The 19,716-nt window shown below is 47.8% G+C and overlaps 1 protein-coding gene and 1 pseudogene across 3 annotated transcripts in view; one reads left to right on the top strand and one right to left on the bottom strand.

Annotated features, from left to right (window-relative positions):
* The window catches only part of LOC137627098 (uncharacterized), a 66,825-nt gene that overhangs the window by 12,196 nt on the left and 34,913 nt on the right, over positions 1 to 19,716 (bottom strand). The window lies entirely within an intron of this gene.
* Positions 8,645 to 10,685, top strand: LOC137621497 (piggyBac transposable element-derived protein 4-like; annotated as a pseudogene).

Below are 19,716 nucleotides of genomic sequence, written 5' to 3'. Positions count from 1 at the left end.
AATAATAACAAAAATAATCATAATAATAATAATAATAATAATAATAATATCACAAATTTTAAGTATAATTTGTATTTTTCCTAACATACTTACCGAGAACTACTTTTTTAGGAGTTACCGGGAATCTCCTCTCAACCGACCAGAGTTTTGTGTAGTCTACCCTGCCTCCGTTTTCTGTGGGGACTAACCCAGGCGTAAGGAGAACGTGCCCTGAGGGTAGTCCTGAGCTAGGTCGGCGTTAGCTTGGGTCTCGCTCGTCAGTAAGTTCCTAGGATGGTACAAAAGGTTCTTCAAGGGCAGAAAGGCACTCGGGGAAGGTAGGGAGGGCCATTACCCGAAAGTAGTTCTCGGTAAGTATGTTAGGAAAAATACAAATTACTTAAAATTTGTGATTTGTTCCAACACAGAGACTTACTTCGAACTACTTTCTTAGGAGACTTACACTTTAGGAGGTGGGAGTGTCTTCCTGAACTTCAGACCAAGCTAACCGGACGTCCCGTAACATAGATGTGAACTAGGTTGCAAAATATATCGGAAAACGAAAGGTAGGGTAACCTACACAAAGAGCTCAAGTTAGTGTCTAAGTACTCACCCTTTAAAAAATTCCATGATGCTGAGTCCTGTGACGAAGTTGTAGAGACGTGTCTTCTTTGATTTGTATGTGTGGTTATCTCCGAGCAGGGATAGGAAAACGGGGACTAGGGTGAAAAGGAACGAACCTGTGTCTCTTGGTTTTGTTATCCGCGATTGTACCTGGGGCTTCACCGTTAAATCGCTTGGAGCGCGGAGATGACTGTCCCAATAGAAAAACCGTCTAAAGATCTCCTCGAGTAATCCTTGAGATAATGTGCTGTGAAGGTAGACTGATTCGACCAGGTGCCTGCTCGAAGGATCTGGCCCACCGCCATGTTCCTCTCAAAAGCTAGAGACGTGCTTAGACCCCTAATGTCATGGGGCCTAGGAGTACCTGGCAGGGGCAGTCGCTCCTCATTATAGGCTCTGACAATAACCTGTCTCAGCCAAAAGGAGATGGTATTCTTAGATACCTGCTTTTTCGTAACACCCGTGAAGACGAAAAGATTTTTGATACCAGGGCGGAGATGGGCAGTCCTCTCAAGGTACTTTCTAACGGCACGGACGGGGCACAACTTCAAATCTTCTGGATTCCCTGTCTTAGGAATGGCTGGCATTGAAAATCCCTCGAACTTCGTATCCCAGACCGCTGGATTCTGAGTTTTTGCCACAAAAGAAGGGACGAACTTGAGGGAGATTTCTCTCCACCCCTTCGAACGAGAGATGTCGTAAGACAACCCATGGATCTCTCCTACTCTCTTAGCAGAGGCCAAGGCCAACAAGAAGACCGTCTTGAGAGTGAGATCCCTGTCTACTATATCCTTCTTAACATTTTCAATACCCTTGCCAAGTCCCACTGCGGCACCCTGGAGGCCTGAAGAGGGCAAGCTTGTTCGAAGCTCCTGATGAGCATAGAAATGTGCCTAGAGGTGCCCAGGTCGATGCCTTTCAGTAGGAAGACTTGGCCCAAGGCTGCACGGACCCCTTTGATAGCCGGAATTGACATGCCCACTTCGTCTCTGAGATGCACTAAAAAATCCGCGATATCTGGGACCGAAGCTTTGAGAGGCTTGATGTCCTTTGAGGCACACCATTTCGTAAAAGTGGCCCCTTTTGCTTGGTAGACCGCTGCTGAAGACCGTCTCAGATAACGTGACATCTTTTCTGCAGTTCCTGTTGAATATCCTTCCCTCCTCAGGAGCCGCTCGATAGTCTCCAGGCTTGAAGGCGTAGAGATTGAGGATTGTCGTGGAACCTTAGAAGGTGTGGCTGCTGTAGAAGATCTGGCCTGTTGGGTAGAGGCCACGGAGGAAGACATGCCAGGTCCCTTAGATCCGCGAACCACTCCCTCTCCGCCCACCAGGGCGCTACCAAAGTCATCTTTAAGTTTCGGGCCGTCCGTACTCTGTTGAGCACTTGCCTGATCAATGTGAAGGGGGGAAAAGCGTACACATCTAGGTTGTCCCATTTGTGCTGAAAGGCATCTTCCAAGGCCGCCTTTGGGTCTGGGACAGGAGAACAAAACACGGGGAGTTGTGCGTTCAGCCTGGTTGCAAAGAGATCCATCACCGGCGATCCCCATTTTTGAATGATGAGTCTGGCTACTTCTGGGAGGAGGGACCACTCTGTTCCCACTATTGGTCCCATCCTGCTGAGGCCGTCATCTAGGACGTTCTTCTTGCCTGGAATGAACCTTGCTGAAATCACTATCTGGTTCGACTCTACCCAATCCAGGATCTCCAGAGCGAGATTGCACAACTCCTTTGATTTTAGACCTCCGTGTTTCTTTATGTACGCGACTACTGTGGCGTTGTCGCACATCAACGCCACCATGTTTCCCCTTAGAAGATTAACGAACTGCAGGCAAGCTTCTTGGACTGCCTTCAACTCCAGGACGTTGATGTGTTGCCCTTTCTCCTCGTCCGTCCAGGTTCCTCTCGTCGTCTCGTTGAGGAGATGCGCTCCCCACCCCTCTTTGGAGGCGTCTGTGAACAGAAGCATCTCGGGAGGCTCGGTTGCGAAGGGCATCCCCTTGAGAGTATTCGACCGACACTGCCACCACTCCAGGGAGGGTATTGTGTCCGGCAGGACGGGGATTAATTTGTAGGGCGAGTCTACTTGGTTCCAGAGACCCTTCAGGTTCCATTGGATGCTCCTGAGCCTGAGCCTCCCTTGGGGAACGAGTTTCTCTAACGACACTAGATGCCCTATCAGCCGTTGCCAGTCTTTGGCTCTCCTGGGTTGTCTCGAAAGGAAAGGCAGGAGGATCCCTTCCAGGTTGTTCACCCGGTCCTCTGACGGAAAGGCCTTCACTAGTCGGGAGTCCAGTGTCATCCCCAAGTAGGTCATCCTGGTGGAGGGCGACAGATTCGATTTTTCCCGGTTGATCGTGATACCCAGATCCTTGCAAAATTGAAGTAGCCTTACACCTTGCTCCTTCAAAACTCCCTCTGAGGAGGAAAGGAGCAACCAGTCGTCCAGGTATCGAATCAGGCGAATACCCCTCTCGTGAGCCCACACCGAAACTGTCGTGAAGACTCTCGTGAATACCTGGGGAGCTGTTGACAAACCGAAGCAGAGAGTCTTGAACTGTAGGATCTGGGCACCCCACTTCACCCGGAGAAACTTCCTGCTTGAGGGATGAACCAGGATTTGAAAGTATGCGTCCTTGAGGTCTATGGTCATCATGTAGTCCCCTTCCCTCAAGGACTGCAAGACCAACTTCGGGGTGTCCATTTTGAAGTCCGTCTTGCAAACAAACTTGTCGAGGGCTGACAGGTCTATCACCGGTTTCCATCCCCCTGTCGCCTTTTCTACCAGAAAAAGTCGGCTGTAGAAGCCTGGGCCCGGATGTAGGACCTCTTCCATTGCACCTTTCTCCAACATAGTGGACACTTCTTCCTGAAGGGCTGCCCTCTTTAATGGGTCCTTGGGTGCCAGCCACTCCGCCAGACTGGCTGGGATCAAAGGTGGAGGCTCCGTTAAGAACGGGAGTCTGTACCCTTCTTTCAGTACGGATACTGTCCAGGGCTCCGCACCGTGAGCCCTCCATGCTTGCCAATATTGTCTGAGGCATCCCCCAACCTGAGGCTTGGGCAGGAGTAGGGGGCCTCCCACTATCTCCTCCTGGAGGAGCGGCCTGAACGCCCTCTACTGGACGCTGAGTATGCCGTCCTAAAAGAGGCAGACGCTGCTGGGGCTCCTCTACGGGGGGGCTGTGGTGGTTGAGCCCAAGAGGTAGATGGGGCGTCTCTCCTCGTCAGGCTAGGAGAGGCATGAGAAGTAGAGGGTCCATCCGACATTGACCTCCTGTAAGCGGGTCTCCTCACGGGGTGGGGTCTGGGTGTGCTCACATCCTTCCTTTTCGAGACCTTTTCCATGAGCTCCTCCAACTGTTTCAACGGAAACAGGGAGTCACCCCACACAGGTAGGCTCCTCAAAGCCCTTGCTTCTCTGTCAGGGATCTTCCGGGAAAGCTTGGCCAAGATCGTATCCCTTTTCCGAAGTACCCAGTTAGCTGACAGGGCAAGAGACTGATAAGTTAGGAACTTCAAGGTCTTTCCCCCGGAGATGATGAGTTCCTTCAGGAGGTCTTGTTTCGCCGGGTCTGTCAAGTCGTAGGTGGCTTGCACACCTACCAGAGTGGAGGCCCACCAGTCCAACCAGGAGGCGACGTGGACCAAGTCTTTGGACATTTCCTCCATCATTGCAGCCTCCAACTGTGAAAAACAAATCAGGGCTGATGCGGCTCTGTCTTCTGGGGCACCCTGGCTCAATACTTCTAGGGAAGATTCTATTTTGCAGGCTCCCGGTCGCTTCCTTCTGGGACATAGAACTTACTCTGGGACCTGAGTCCCTGTAGTAACTTTGAGGAACTCTGTGAATTGGGGGCCTCGGCATTGCCCGCCACAATCTTGTCTACGTGGGCACGGCCCAGGACCAAATCCCTGGCCACAGGCAGCGCCAGGGAGGGTTTCTGCTGCACGGGGGCCTCCATCAGCCGATTTAGGCTGGACCGCCAGGAGTCCTCGTTGGCTGGAACAGGCTCTTCGATCCGGTGATGTCTGCGTATAAGGCCTATCACCCTACGATATGCCGAGTCCTCGGTTGGGGAACCTTCCCTGTCGTCAGCAACACCCTCTGCCTGATTCCGAGGTGCCGGGTCAACGGGCACTCCCATCGGTCGTCATGGTTCAGGCTCAACTAGCACCTCCCTGCGGTGGTAACGGTCTGCGCCGACGGAAACTTCCGCACTAGGCCCGGGTGTCGGAACGGAAATCGCCGTGCCTGCGAGGACTACCGTCCGTAAAATGACTTTGGAGGACGAGGACGCGGCTTCCGTAGGCTGGCCCGACGGAGGAAGCCGTTCCTGCGAGTCCAAGGGCCGAGTCAGCTGTGCTGACCCGATCAGGCTGCCCGTCCGAAAGCTCAGCTCCCCCCGCTGGGCGGGTTGAGCCAGAAGCTTCGCGGCCTTACGCCTACCTGAAGAGGCCTTCTCGCTCTGTTCCTTGCGAGGGTCATACTTGTGGCTGGCCGAGGGCCTCCGTGGAGAATATTCTCTGGACCAGCGGCTTGGAGAACGCTGAAACTCGCTCCTGCGGGGAACGAAGACCCATTCACCATTGGGGGACCTACTCTTCCTGTACTTCCTCCTCGGTGACCTGGATCGTCTTCTACTATACCTTGAGCGGGACCTTGAGAGGGAGCGCCTGCTCCTGGATCTCTCCCTCCTCCGCCGGCGCCTCCTCCTCGCTTCACCCTCCGAAGAGACCGAAGAGCCGGCCTCCGAAGATCCCGACGATACTGCATAACCCGACCGACGGACAGGAGCGGGGGCAACGGAGGTCTTCGCGACCTGTTGAGTTCCAGAGGTCGAGGGTTGTAAAAAAAGAGTCCGGAACTGCCGTCATAGGAGCTGGAAAGGAGGTCGGTCGCACTACGCTGGGGAACCAGGAATCTAGGCCATCTTCCATCCGCAACGGGGACCTACCTGGCGTTTTCGGGAGCTTCCACCCGAAGGGCTCCCCTACCGTCGAGTCTACCCTCTCCTGGACGCCATCAGCTGCTGAAGTACCTGAAACACAGGCCTAAGACGCGGGCGAAGAGACAGGAACAGTGTTACTCCACATGGGGTCATCGGAGGAGACGTGCCCCCCAATCACAAGGGCAGTCTCTCCAAGACCCCCAGACAAAGCACTATCAGGCCCCCCACTAGCCTGTGACGATCCAGCAACCCCCACATCATGTATATTAGACTCTTGGGGAAGCGCCATCGGCACCTTCCCCGTAACGGACTTACCTCGTCCCCTACCCTGGGTAGGGGAAGAAGGGACAGAAGCCCCGTCAGACCGTCCACCTGGCGACGGCAATGGCGAAGAGATGCTTGTCTTCCTGGGAGATCGTTTAGAGGATTTCTTCTTCTTTGTGCTATACAGTAACGCACCCACTGGATTTCATTCCAGCTAACACACTCCGAGCACGAATCCGTCGGCGAACACACTCTGCCCCTACAGGAAGAGCAAAGGAATGCGGGTCCACCTCCGGCTTGGAGAGGAACACTCCACACGACTTCCCGGCTCTAGGCCCAGGACAACGGCGGGTCTGCTCCATCACAACACCACCACAAGACAGGCACGAAGGGAAGGAATAGGGAAATCACTTGGGAAACATAAGGGAAATAAGTGAACACGCGAGAACACAAGGGAGAGCACAGAGATACCATGCGGTAACCACGTGGGACACACGAGTCGGGGACACAAAGGGTCGCAAGAGAATGGAGAGCGGCGTGATGGTATCACGACGCGACCAGAGAACTTACTGACGAGCGAGACCTAAGCTAACGCCGACCTAGCTCAGGACTACCCTCAGGGCACGTTCTCCTTACGCCTGGGTTAGTCCCCACAGAAAACGGAAGCAGGGTAGACTACACAAAACTCTGGTCGGTTGAGAGGAGATTCCAGGTAACTCCTAAGAAAGTAGTTCGAGGTAAGTCTCTGTGTTGGAGAAAATGACAATTCATATTAATCACTGAAAAATGGCAGAAGAAGAGGAATGCCTACCCTTAGCAACAGCTGAGCCCCTGCTACTGCACGGGGGAAAGTCTCTCGTCCGAAGGGCGCCCTAAACTTCTTAAGTATTCACGTCTGGATATTTTCTGCAGCATGTGAAGGGCCTCATTGATCTACATTGATTTCTAAACCTCACGGTCACAACCGCACGATTTCAAACCGGTCGTGTGAAGCGAACCTTAAACCTAGACATTGCCTGACTCCCTTTCGCAGAGATTAAGGACATAACAAAATACTATTCACTATCAAATATTTCAGACCTCACTAATAAAAATGGTTCTTTCTTGTAGTCAGAAAAAGGCAAGCTTGCAGTGTCTTCCAGCTGCTGTGCCCCCAAGAGAGGGGGGAAGATGAAGGAAGAAAAGGACAGTTATTCCATCCATTCATCCCAGACTAACACCGGGTAACATCTGGCCTCGACCGAATGCTACTAGTCCTGTAAGGGAGTTGAAGTAGCTAAACCACCTGTTGAGCGGCCACCAGAAGTCCCAGGGTAATAGTATGTATCTAGGTTCCTATGGGTTATGTCTTGCAAGTAATGGGCAGTAAAGGTAGTTTGACTTTGCCAAATGCCCGCTTGCTATACCTGTGCCACAAAGAAGTTTCTTCAGGATGTTAGGGATGCACTTATGCCCCTAACGTCATGAGCTTTGGGTTTTTTACTGTTGTGAAAAGTGAGGATCAATGACCTGCCACACAATAATTAGTCTTTTGTGGTGTAATAGGAGGATCAGCCAATTTTCAATTGTCTTTTTAAGGAAATACAATAATACTTTGACACTTGAAACGATGGCTTACTCGTATGTGCACAAAGGTCCCTTATATATTTGGGATCCTGGGCTTATAAAATTAATCTCATGCTGAATTGATGCAACTGTGTTCCATTTATCCCTTATCCTGACCTTTGTTCTCTACCTCCTCTTCCTCTTTGGCCTTTCCCTTGAAAGGGTTATCTGGGTTAGGAGGGCCTCTTGGTGGTGTTCTGCTGAGAAGAGTTAAAGAAGGGCTTTTATGCTTGCTGTGGTGCACCTTGAGCCTTAGGTACAGGAGGTGCCAAAGAGGAGGGGCGGGAGGAAATGGGCTTGAGGAGCAGTGAGTCTTGGGTAGCCTTCCTCCACTTTGTCCCCAGGGAACAGGGAAGGAAAGGAGACAGGAGTTACACAGAAGGAGGACCTCCCTCTTTGGCACCTGCTTCATGAACCTAGTTACTATCAAGTCTCATTGGTTTAGGGCCCAGTTGGCCTACTGGTTGGCAGCATTGTGTGCCAGAAACTCAACAGCCCTGGCTCCGGACATAGTGATGCCCTCGAAGAACTTCTTCCTCTCCAATTTAGACAGGTCTTCCATTGTCTGCCACGTAGCCGACTGTACCGGACCAGTGATCCACTCACAAAGAGCCCTGGAGGGCTACCATTACAAGCCTCTCCATCAGTAGGGCATTGCACAAAGTGAAGGGAACTGGATGCGCAGCAAACTTGTCCGTGGACGTGCACTGGTCCAAAGCCAACACTGCCGGGTCTAATGGTAGGGGAGTAAAGATATCCGTTAAGATATCATAATACCTCCATTACCTTAAAAACACAAGAAGAAATATTCTCAAGGAGCTGCTAGTCGTGAGTGAGTCTTCCCTAACAGAAATCTGCGAGTCCATCTTTCTTACGGAACCCTTCACCAATCTAGACCAAAGGAGTTCTAGTCTAGACCAAAAGGTAAGGTTTGGTGATTTTCACCAACCCAAAATTGGTGATTATGTAGTTCACCCATTAGGGAGAGTAAGAAAGGCTTGGCCAGCTCTGTACCTCTGTCTGACTTGGTTAAGGAAGTGTGTGTCATCCAGCTTTTTCATAGCTTCCATTAAGGGAGAATATCTCCCAGGGTTTCTGTTAACTTATGTTGTACACTCCAGGTGGAACTCTCCCATTGTTACTATAATTGTATTAATTTGTGAACTCTTAATATTTTTTTCCATGAAAGATTTATCTATAGGGAACTGAAAAAAAGCCATGCCCCGCAGAATGCAATATACAGATGATGAACTAGGGAGTGCTTATGAACACAACTGGGGCTTAATCAGATATTGTTGGTGATGAAAATGATTCATTAGTAAATGAATCTGAGTGATCAAATTGAGGTTGTTGAACGTGAAATGAATTTTTTGTATGATAGTGATGAACATGGAATTTGTGCCTAAACCAGGAAAAGGCAGTGATGAGAGTTCTGAGGAGGAATATAGCAGGAATAAGAAAAGGGGAAAAAGATTATCCTCCACACCAGTCAAACGCCGGCCTCCCAGTCCCAACTTCACTGCCGCTATATCCTCAGCTCCTACTGGCCTTGCCATAACCCCAATTCCTACCAACTGTGCCATGTCCCCAGCTCCTACCGACCGTGCCACAACCCCACCACCTACCACTCCTATCTCAGCTACTCCTGCTGCCACTAATAGGGGAAGACGACAAAGATATTCCGCCCATGGTCAGGTTCAACGCCACAACGATCGCTGCTGGTAATTTTACATGGAGTTGCCGGCCGCAGTGCATAGCTAGCGTAAAAACTTCCAGGAACATACTATATGTGCCTTTACTCCCGGCCCTACTCCAGGGGCAGCAAGGAATGCAGTGTCACCTGAAGGGACTTTCAGGTTATTTTTCAATGATGACATCCAAATTATTTTGACTTGGACTAACAAGTTTATTGATGGAGTTGCCTGCAAGTATGGAGCAAGATCAGCCACTAATGCTCACACTGTGTCATTAGCAGTCAAAGCACTGCTGGGTGTACTAGGCATAAGTGGCCAAAAGAATGATGGGCCCATCCCCATCAGTGAAATGTGGAGCTTAGATACAGGTTGTTCTCTAAACCGTGTGGCAATGTCTGAAGCTCGATCAAATTTCCTTCTTCGGTGTCCAAGATTCGACAACTCATGACACACAGCATGCTCGGCGGGAGGTTAAGTTTGCGCCCATGAGAAAAATATGGGACACCTTTGTGAAAAAATGTGGCGAACTTTACGTCCCCCAAGTAAACCTTATAGTTGACGAGCAATTACTAGCATTGAGAGGTCAATGCCCATTTCGTAGGTACATACCAAACAAGCCGGCCTAGTATAGAATCAAGCTGGTGCTCATCAATGATAGCCATTCCAACTACTTACTTGGTGGGATCCCTTTTCTGTGGAAGCAGGGGACTCTACCACAGGGCAGCCTTACACTCGGCGATTACTTTACCCTAGAGCTGACAAGGCCCTCCCACGGAACAAACCGGAATGTAACCAGTGATAACTGGTTTACATCAGTTCCCCTCTCGCCTGACCTTCTAAATAACTGTGGTATGACCCTTATAGGCATAGTGCGCTCCAACAAGAAGGATATACTGAACTAGATGAAAGAAAAAGCTACACGACAGAAGGGATTAATTGCCTTCCTGTACACCAAGGAAATGACCTAGGTGTCATAGCCTATGTGTCTGATAGATACAAAAGCACAAAGAAACTGGTGATGCTCCTGTTGTCTCAGCACGCTCAGCCCAACCTTGGTCCTAAAGGAAAGCCGGAGATTATTGAATTCTATAATGCCAGTAAAGGAAGGGTGGATAAGTTTGATCAGATGTGTTCGGTGAATTCCTGTTCCCGCAAGACAAGACGTTAGCCACTCTGTATCCTATATGGCATGCTGAATGCTACCAATGTGAACTCCAACATCATATACAAGGAGAATATAGCAAGATGGGGCAGCATCAAAATCATGTCACACAAGAGGTTCCTGCTGTAGGTGGGGAAGGAACTAATAATTCCAGGGGCCAAGTCACGGCTGCGTTTACCCTTGCCCCGTTCCCTGCAATTCTTGATCACCACTGTCTGCAACATTCCCTCACCAAGCAGTTCGGCAGGCTCACCTGGAACATTGTTCTCAAATAGCAATGGTGCAGTGGTGCGCTGCTGTGAATGTCTGTCGAAGTCAGACAGGAAGACACAGCACAGATGCAGCAAGTGTACCACGGCCGTGTCCTCGTCATCTGTATCCTGTCTGTGGTTACTGCATCTAACAGGCAAGTGTATAGTCATACCTCTCTTCACAAAAGAATCTGCTTAAGAAATTTTCAAGCTGCGAAACAAGATGCAAATATTTCATTTTAAGAAAACATTTTCCAGCCAGGCTGAGAATAAAATAGTCACCCAATAAAAAAAAAGAGTTGAAGAAAATGGGTTTAGCCGATAGAAAATGTAACTGTAGTCTGTAACAGGGGTAACTAATAGTGGAGTACATATGGTACTGTAAAAATATCAACCACAATGGCATTTAATACCAAATTCTATCTTGGAAATATATATCCACTGGAATTCATTTTATGGTAATAGCTTCTGCCTGGGCAGAGATTCGAACCCCTGCCTATTCAGCCGGAAACCATGCCTGCGAGGACTACCTCGCAGGCATGGTTTCCGGCTGAATAGGCAGGGGTTCGAATCTCTGCCCGGCCAGAAGCTATTACCATAAAATGAATTCCAGTGGATATATATTCCCAAGATAGAATTCGGTATTAAATGCCATTGTGGTTGATATTTACATTGATTGAAATCACAAGTGTTAGTGATATATATTCATGGTACTGTATATATTGTATATGTACAGTATTGTACTGTATGTATTGTATTATTTTCCTTTATTATTACATTATGTTGTAATAACTTAATTTACAGGTATTAACAGTTAGTTTAGGTATATTGAATGGTTCAAATGAATTTGGCTGTACAGTATTTCATTGTGGTTATACTGTAGCTTTATTATAAGATTTAATGTGGTGTTTTGTAGGGTTTGGAACGAATGAGACAATTTGCATGTGAAATGTGACTCACAACACAAAAAAATCACTTTACAAAAGCCACTCCAGAATGAATCAATTTTGTGTTGCAAGGCATTACTGTAGTACCTTATATGCTTCTTTGATGTTTTTAAGTCATTTCAAGCATAATTTGCCATACTACGAATGTAAGAAGACTAAATAACAAAAATGATTATTTTTTACCTACTGAAAAATTAACCCTTTTTGGTTTGTTTCCCATACAGACTGTAGATGGAACTGAGCCAGTGTATAGCTCCATTAACCAAGAAGGTTCACAGACCAGAAGAAATAAAAAAAGGCTCTTTCTATTTATTTTTTCTGAAATTCCATAAAATACAGAACAAATTGCTTTCAAATTTGTCATTTGTTTCGTCACTATACAAACCCTCGCTATTTATAGGGATGACTTATCTCTTAGGAGGGTGGAAGTCCGTACCAACTGGATCTTGGCATTGACCCGAGATTCTCTCCTTACAATATAGATCGTAATTAAATGGAATTCTAACACCACGCTAATAAATATTGTGCAACGCACTATTAGCGGCCTACACAAGCTGTGTGCTCGTGATACTAGCAATGAGACTATGAGACTGTCAAGGTATGAGTTCTCAAAGTCATAGGAATCTTTGAGTACAGTACCTTAGACATTACCCAATCCCCCTTTGCTAGAGGTATTGGGGATGCAACAAGTATTATATCTATACCAGGTTACACAAGGGAAATGGTTCTTACCTGCAGAAAGGTGAAGTCTGCTGTGCTGTGGACCCTAGTGCTGATTCCCCAAGAGACGGGAAGGTGAATGGAAGGAAGAAAGCCCATCATTCTTACTCATTCACCCCAGACTAATCTGGGTAACCTTAGCCTTCAACTCTGCTACTTGTCCATCAAGGAGCCTGAGGTGTTTGGACCACTTGTTGTGCAGCCACCACAGGACCACTGGAAAATGTTTACATGCTCCTGTTGGTCACGTCTTGCAGGTAGTGGGCGGTGAAGATCATCTGACGCTTCCACATGCCCGCTTGCAGAACCTGTGTCACAGAGTACGTGTAGTTCTTTTTGAATGCCAGGAACGTTGCAATGCCCTGATGCCATGAGTCGTCATGGTCGTGGTGGTGGAGGAGGGTCGGGATTGATTGCCAGGTCAATGAACTTGAGGATTCATGCAGAGATGGTGTTTTTCGTGACCCTCCTCTTGACCTTCCCCGTGCTGACAGAGAGTCCCCACACACGGGGGCGAACTGCTACTGTTCTCTTGAGGTAACACCTCAGACTCCTCACTGGGCAAAGTACCAGATGGTCTGGATCATCGGTTACTGAACGAAGACTCCCAATCTGGATGGGCCCGAGTCTAGGATCAGCTACCCGGGATTTTGAGTCTTGGCAATAAATTCAGGGATGAAGTTGAGAATTACCTCCCCCATCCCCTTGAATTAGCAACGTCTTAAGAAAGACCATGCAGTTCACTAACTCATTTTGCTGAAGCCAACGCGAGAAGGAACACAGTCTTCAGAGTGAGGTGATGACCTGTAGCCTGGCATAATGGTACATACAGAGCACCCTTAAGAGGTTGAAGGACTAGAACCACGTTGCAAGGAGGGTGTCTAACTTCCGACTGGGGCAGGTAATCGGATAACTTCATATGAGGAGAGAAAGTTCCAATGAGGAGGAAATATCTACTCCTTTCAGTTTAAAGGCCAGACTTAGGGCAGAGCGGTTGGTTTTCACTACTGAAACTGAGAGGATCATTTCTTCCCGACTGTACACAAGAAAGTTCGCAATTGCTGAAATAGTGGCAACGAGGGGAGAAATACCCCTTCCACAACACCAACCACAGAAGACAGTCCACTTAGCCTGGTAGACTGATGCTGAAGACTGTCTGAGGTGTCCAGCTATCCTTTTAGCAACTTGTTGCAAAAATCCTGGACAGTCTCCAAGCGTGAAGCCGAAGTGAAGCTACGGCCTTGAGGAAGATGTCTGCATGTGGCTGTTTGAGTAGATCGTGATGTGGAGAAAGTTTTCTTGGAAGTTACGTCAAGAGCTGAAGGTCCGAAAACCACTCTGCATGATGCCATAGCGGAGCTATTAGCATCATTGATATGTTTTAGCTTATTCTGGTCTTGTTGAGGACTCTTCTCATCAAACAAAAGGGGGAAAAGCATATAGATCGATATTGTCCCACCGTTGTTAGAATGCATCTTGCCAGAGAGCCTGGGGATCCGGGACTTGGGGCCAGTAAAGTGGGAGCTTGAAGTTAAGGGCCGTTGCGAATAGGTCCATCTCTTGCAGACGTCCTGGGAGAAGAGATGCTTCTCGATCTCTCTTGCTGAGGTGCAAGAGTTCTTGTCGAAAACTTAGACATGGTCTTTAAATCCTTCAGCTCCCTCATAGGGGGAAGGTATTCCTCCAAAAGACACGGCCTTGCGGCTAATTCTTTCCTATGGGGACGTTGGTCCTCCTTGGAGGAAGGAATGATGTCTGGCTGAGAGGGATGACGGAGCTCTAGATGAACTACCTTTATGGGAGAGAGGCAGATCTCCTTATCCTCCCGAAGAGGAGATGGCCTAATGCTTTTCCTATTCCTTTTTTCCAGTTGATAGTTCCTACCTGAAATCTACTCTCCCCGTTTCCTCTTAAGGGGGGAGAACGGGATCTCCTGTGTAGAGGGTGCCGATAAGGCTGACCCTTCTGAACTCCTTTTGGGGTCAGATAGAAGCCAGGGAGGTTCGATGTCGTCAGGGGAATCCTAGGTGTATAGTACTGGCCATTGACTGAGTACGGAGGAGAACTCCTGTGACCGCCTGTCGCACTGCGTAAACCAATGCATTAGGCCAGGCGGGTTCCCTCCCACTTGGCAGGAGGATCCTTCAGGAGGCCAGAGGCCTCAGGTCTGGGAGCCTGAAATAAAGTGTTAGCATTTTTACCTGGTAAGTCTGGCACTGGTCTGACCGCTGGGGCCTTCGCCGGGTGTTGATCCTTTGGAACGGTAGGCTGCTTCGCTGCTTTCCTTAGTTGTCCGTCCTGTATCTGATGCATGTCACTTTGGGAATCGTCACCGCGATGCTCACGTGGGGCGAGCTGATCTCCTGGTGAGTGACGATCCCAAAAGCGACAGGCACTTGCAAGCCTGCAAGGGAACAGGTGGAGCAGTCGGTCTAGAAGACCGATGCGAGGGCGAATGAGGAGGAGCTGATGAGCGGCAAGATGGCAAGTGCCACGATGGCGAACGCCTGGCTGGCGAATGCCCATGAGGTGGTGACCTGTGAGCTCTGGGAGAGACTCGGTCTGATGATTGACGCTCACACGTCTGATAGTCGTCTCGTAAAGAATGAAGGTCTCTCGGTGACGAATGATGATCATGAACCACAAGGCTACGGTCACAAGGTGATGGGTGTTCGTCTGACGAGTGACAAGTAGCTGGTGGTTCACATGCAGCTGACTAATAACAAACAGCTGGTGAGTCATGCGTAGCTGATGGATGACGAACATCTAGCACGAGACGAGAGTTCGAAGGCTCAGCGTGACAGTCCTTGGCAGGACTGAATAGACGTCTCCTTACCGCAGGGGTGTGAGAACGCCAAGGGGAGTTATAAACTCCTAAACCTGACAAATCCTTGAAGGGGAACGTCTAAGAGGCTACTCCGGTGAAGGAACCTGATCTGACAGAGGCACAGGCGATGCATGTTGGTCTCTGAAAGGTCTCAGGAACACAGGATCTCTGGGGGTTCTCACTAGAGAGCAAGAGTGATGACTGACTGAAGACAACTCGCCTCAGATGTTGCTCCGCCCCCGATGGAAGAGTCGGCTCAGCAAGGGAGGTGAACGCCGTCTTCGGCGTCAGCAGGAGATGGCAAAGCAGAAACACTCAACTCCAGGGTCGTCAGGGGATAGAGAACAATCCATCTCAAAGGAAGCAGGTGTTCGCTTCCTCTCGGCACCCAGTTGAAGGAGTTCCTGCAAAGCCTCCTTTGACAGGGGACCAGCCAAACCTGAACCAAGTCAGAAAAGAACAGGCCCTCCCTGGGGGAAGGGGCAAAACTGTTTCTCCAGGGGAAACAGTACTGTCCATCGATCCCCGAGCTTGTCTTGGAGTTAATAGGTCCGCGCTACTCCTTGGGTGTTCCCCAGGGGAGCCCAATAAAGGAAGAGCTTTGGGAAGGGATCAGGAGTTAAGGAAGAAATCCAAGACTTCTTCGTCTTCAAAGAAAACCCCAAAGGCGAAGAACCTTTCTTGGACTTCTTTTTGCGGCTACATCCAAACCTCTCCCACCGAGAGGCAATCCAATCCCGCCATTCAGGACACGTGTTGTCCCGATCACACCGCCGACTTCTACAGGACAGACACAGATGGAGCAGGTCCATCTCCCCGAAGGACATAAAGGTATAGCAAGAGCAGCCCTCAGGTCCAGGACAAGTGCGCATGAGACCGACAAGAAGAGCACACAAGCACACTACAAAAGAAAAAGAATTAAAGAAAATTTTCCAAATTTTCTTTAAAAATGTCAAGTCAAATGGCAAGCCAATGGAGGGAAAAAGCAGCAACATCCGCACTCTGCCCAAGCTAAAAGCAAAGCGAGTGCTCAGCCAAGGTGTGAGTGAGTGCGGTAGCCGGCTACCAAACACCCCTCCCGCTCATGAGCGGTTGGGGTAGCTATCTCTCGATAAAAGTCTTATAGCTCGTCTTTCAGCCAGAAGTAATATTTCTATAAATAGTGAGTTTGTATAGAGTGACGGAACAAAAAGAATTTGACCTAGAGTCCCACTGCAAGACTGTTCAAATTGCATTGGTACTTACAATAATTATAAACATTGGCAAATATTTCATAATCGTTAATTTTTTATAGATTTTGGCTAATTTTTAAAACTATTCTTATTGAGCATATTTCATCAGAAAGAAATCAATTGGAACATTTATACAATAGACTAGCAACACTACTCAGTTCATGCATAGAAAACTGGAAGTTAAATCCCATTCTGCTATATTAAGAGAGATATGCTCTAACCGGTTTCATTATAGAACAGAGAAATATTAATTAGGACACTGAAACTCACATACAGTAATTGAAAAAAGCTTTACAAATACTGTGCACTATTTTGAATCCCATATACAACTGGCAGAAATATCTACAGTATTAAAGAACTTACAGATTTAAATAAAAAAAAATTCCCATTTTGCTCCTATTGTCATCTTAGGACATGCCCCAAGGACATCCTTCCACCCAGTAGTTAAGAAAAAAAAAAAAAAAAAAACACTGGTAGGTAGAGTTTCTGTCATAAGATGACAAATTCAGAGGTAATTTGTATTTTTCCTAATGGTATAAACTTTAGGTATTTATAGGGGTATGGACAAACTATTAAAATTTAGCGAAGGGTAACTACCCATCCCCACTCACATACCTGTGATTGAGCTCTTTTGCTTGGAAGTAGGACTTCAAGGGGGTAAGGGTTGGCGGGCAAGTATGTATAAATAGCTCAGGTTTGTATCGTTAGGAAAAATGATATTTTCATTATAAAATAAATTTTTGAACATACTTACCCGGCGGATATATATATAGCTTAAGTCTTGACATCACGGCAGAAATTCAAAACTCGCGGCAATCGCAGATTGAGTAGCCAGGTGTACCACCAGTGAGCCCTCAAGCGACGGTACATGGAACCACTCCCTGTATCCTAAGATTTTCTATGCCCATAGGTCTCTAGAGGGGAGGAGGGCAGGAGTTAAATTATATATATCCACCGGGTAAGTATGTTCAAAAATTTATTTTATAATGAAAATATTTTTAAACATTTGACTTACCCGGTGGATATACTGTATATATAGCTGATTGACACCCTTGGTGGAGGGTCAGAGACAGCCAACATTGTTGGAATATTACTTAAGAGTTAAAAAACAAGCTTAAGGGTTCGTACCTGATAAGGAAGCTGACTTTTATGATACTAGTCATTAGTCCGCTTTCCTTATGAGACCCAGCGATCCACTCAGGGGGCTGAAGACCTCTGGGAGCTGTCGAACTGGTCTAAAAACCTCTATGTTGACAGGACCTCAACCAATACCCTTGTTCCGAGCTCTCTCGAGGAACAAAATTGACCACCTGCTAAAATCAATGATTGTAGAAGACTGTCGACCAATCTCCAAGCAACCATAAGAATACAAAAGTTCCAAGAGAAGAAAAGGGTATTAAGATTATGGGAACGTAGTGGTGGATCCTTCCCCTACTACTGCCCTCGCTGCTACGAATGGTCCCAGAGTGAAACAGTTCTCAAAAATAGTCTGGACACATTTCAAATAATGTGAAGAGAACACAGATTTACTCCTCTAAAAGACTGTGTCCATAATGCTTTACAACGATCTATTTTGCTTGAAGGCCACCGAAGTTGTTACAGTTTGAACTTCAAGCGTCTTGGCCTTTATAAAAACTTGCAGTCTGCCTTACTGCATAGTGCATGAGCCTCTTAATTAAGAGCCTGATGAAGAATCTAAGAGCATTCTTCGACATCTGTAACGAGGACTTCTAAACCGAGCACCAAAAAGCTTCCGACTAGCCTCGCAACTCTTTTGTTCAGTTCAGATATAACTTCAGGGCTCTAACTGAGCACAGAACTCTCTCTAACTCCTTGCCAGCCACATCCGAAAGGTTCGGAATCTCAAAAGCTTGGGTCAAGGTTGAGAAGGGCGTTGGTTCTTGGCGAGAAAGCCTAACTGCAATGAGCAGATAGCTTTGTGATTTTGAAGAAACCAATCATTCAAGCCAAAAGCATGAATCCCACTGACTCTGCGAGCTGTCGCCAGACTAACTAAAAATGTAGTGTTTTCATCGTGAGGTCCTTAAATGAAGCTGAATGCAAGGGCTCAAACCTGTCACTCGTAATGAACTTCAGGACAATATTCAGATTTCAAACTGGTGAATCCTGGAGCTGTTGCTTTGCTGTTTCAAACGATTTGAGAAGTTTCTGTAGGTCTTAAACATTATAAAGGTCCAACCTTGATGGAAGAAGTACTCCTTGCTCCTACAAAAGCTCTTAGGTGCTTCCTTCGAAAAAACCTTTAGGTCTTGTGAGTTTTCCGATAATTTGAAGACTGTTAGATGAAAAGCTTGGAGATTTAGATGGAACCTTCCAAGGGGGTTGTTTGAGTAAATCCACTCTTAATGAAAGACTTTTTTGAGTGTCTACCATCCATTGCAGTACCTCTGCGAACCACTCTCTGAGGGCTAAAACAGGGCCATTAGAGTCAATCCGTTCCTTTCGTGTGACACAAACTTTTGCATCACTTTGTAATGAATTGAACAGTGGAAATGCGTACAAGTCCATGTCACAAGCTGTTTGACGCTCGTGGTCGCACTCTGCTTGATGGTTGACATCACGTCCCGATAGACACTCGACGTCACGTCTTGCTGGACGCTTGACGTCACGTCCTACAAGACGTCATGTTCCGCTAGAAGCTCGACGTCCCGTTAGGAGGACGTTCGACGCCACGTCTGTCTGCTTGACTCCCTGGGTTAAAATGGCTAAAATACGACATTTAACTAAGGAGTTGTAAAGACGTTCGTCATCAAGAACATCTCAACTAGTAGCCTCACTACGCTTGGTGTCCAGGTGTGCGTTCGTTCTTGGCGAAGTTACCTGACACTCAGGGACCAGGCCTGCTATTCTTTTGTTGTTCGCAGGCTGATAAACTAGCATGAACAAAGGGAGCTTCTGATGCATATCTAGCAGCATAATAAAAATAGGGTCAACCTGCTGTGGTACAGGAGACGTCACATCTACCACAAGCTCTCTTTCTACACCGTTTAAAAAACACGCAGAGCGTCCAGAAGACGATAACCAGTTTAACGGTGGAGAAGGAGCATGAACCGATGTCATGTTAGGCTCAGACAACTGTCCTGCAACTGGGCGAGTTGGACGTTATATGACAGTTGCTAACATCCTAAAGGATGTTTGGTGGGAGAGTTTTCTTCGGTAGAAAGAAAAAACGCTCAAGACTGCTCCAAAGACTACAACCATAAGCTTACTGTGTCATGAAAGGACACTGATTGACCGAGTCCACTTCCTCTTCAGGGGTCTGGAAGTTGACGCCAGCCTCGTCTGGGCGCTGCGTCATCCGAAGATGACGAAAAAATTTTAACCTCACTTTACCTATGATGAAGGTGAGTGTCCTGGGAAGCGTCAATAGGTATGCTGGAGGAGGCGTCTGCTCAGGAGCTAAAACCTCTCGTTTCCTTTGTCGTTCGACATTCCT

Source organism: Palaemon carinicauda, chromosome 2, assembly GCF_036898095.1.
Source record: "Palaemon carinicauda isolate YSFRI2023 chromosome 2, ASM3689809v2, whole genome shotgun sequence".
Taxonomy (NCBI): Eukaryota; Metazoa; Arthropoda; class Malacostraca; order Decapoda; family Palaemonidae; genus Palaemon; species Palaemon carinicauda.
This window is presented reverse-complemented; position numbering and strand designations above follow the sequence as displayed.